This window comes from Cyprinodon variegatus, unplaced genomic scaffold, assembly GCF_000732505.1.
Source record: "Cyprinodon variegatus isolate N-32 unplaced genomic scaffold, C_variegatus-1.0 Scaffold4, whole genome shotgun sequence".
Classification (NCBI taxonomy): domain Eukaryota; kingdom Metazoa; phylum Chordata; class Actinopteri; order Cyprinodontiformes; family Cyprinodontidae; genus Cyprinodon; species Cyprinodon variegatus.
This window is the reverse complement of record NW_015150457.1, coordinates 851,169-852,851: the sequence shown is the minus strand read 5'-3', so window position 1 is coordinate 852,851 and position 1,683 is coordinate 851,169.

The following is a 1,683-nucleotide window of genomic DNA, read 5'->3' as shown; positions in this document are numbered from 1 at the left end:
TCAGACCATCCCAGTTAACCTAACATTCATCTTTTTGGACTGTGGGAAGAGACCAGAGTACCCAGAGAAAACTGACGGTTGCTAACAAATGCATCACAATGCATCTCAAAATGTCTAATTTCGGCCTGCAAATTTTGGGCTAAAATGCAAACACAACACTTAACTGATGATTTCATAAATGAAGAGAACAATAACATTCAAGCCATGGGGGCCCTGTATAAAATTGTAACTTCTGTCTAAAACAAATAACTGCTTGTTCACCTTTTGGCAGCAGTAAATCCAATCAGCATTTGTGAGCATTACTGACTCCTTTATCCATTGTATGGAGCTGAAGTCTGTTGGACCTGCTCTTTTTTCATTAAATTCTCACCTGCTTTTTTCCTTAAAAAGACTCAAACTCATTATCCTTCATTTATTTTCAGTGTGGAACATCGGGAAAAAAACAACAATCAGAAAAAAGATAATGATTACCCACTGTGTATGCTTTTCAACATTACAGACTGGATGTTCAGGTCCTGTTCAGGTCCATTGAACCCAGACCTGATAAAAGTGGGTCGCTACATACATATCTCCCTTTCCGTCTCTGGTTTGTGTGTGTGATTCTGTCTCTCTGGACCTGCCATTTCTGGACAAGGTTGAGTCAAAATTGAGGCATTGACTTGTGCTTGCTTTCACATTCCTACTCAATCAGAACTCTGAATCAAAGTACAACATTTGTTCTGGGGGTTGGAGCTCTGTGAAAATGTTCTATTTCATTACATCTAATTTATTTAAAATAGCAGGGCCTTATGTTTTAACTATTCCCACAGAAACAATCACACAAGGTTAATAATTAATTAAGCTAATAGTTATAATTTGTGATGAAGCAAATCATTGAATAAAAAATTATTTGATCAAGTAATAATTTAATAACTTGTATTTATATTCTCGCTCTTAGCAATGTTATTGACCACCAACCAAATAAATGTGTCTCTGTTCATTCGGATGTTACTGAAAGAAAAGTGAATCCAACCTGAGTGATAAACTGTTCACAGTGTACAATAAACAGTAAAGACCACGGGTTAAAATAAATGGTACCTTTATTAGCTACAATCAGAGGTGCCAAGGAACGAAGTACAAATACTTCGTTATTGTACTTAAGTACACTTTTTAGGTATCTCTACTCAACACCATTACTTATTTTTCTTCCTCCTACTCATACATTTTCATACAATTATCTGTACTTTCTATTTCTAACATAAAAAAAAAAAACGTTACTCGTTACTCTTGGCTTTGGTTCAATGTTTATAAATATATATTTCACGTCATGTGCACCATCCGATGCAGATCATTTGCACCATCCATATCTAGTGAGAACTAGTGTAATTGGATGAATCATATAACGCAAACACTCATTGATTAACTATTCGTCAAATTTGTGCTGACGCCAGAGAAAATCATCAGAAGCAAACAGGTGTTCTTCAAACAGCAAATGCGAATTGTCTATGCCAATGTCGGATTCAGAAAAAGATGTTGAAATGTCTGAAAGGTCGGACACAGGCGAGACCGTATCGAGAGATGGAGACGGAGACCAACAAGACCTCCCTTGTCCTTGGCCCTATCTCAAAGAATTTTTCGAAATATTAAAAAATTGAGCTTTCAATTCATATAGTGCCATTATCGGACTTAAGTGGGACAAAATCA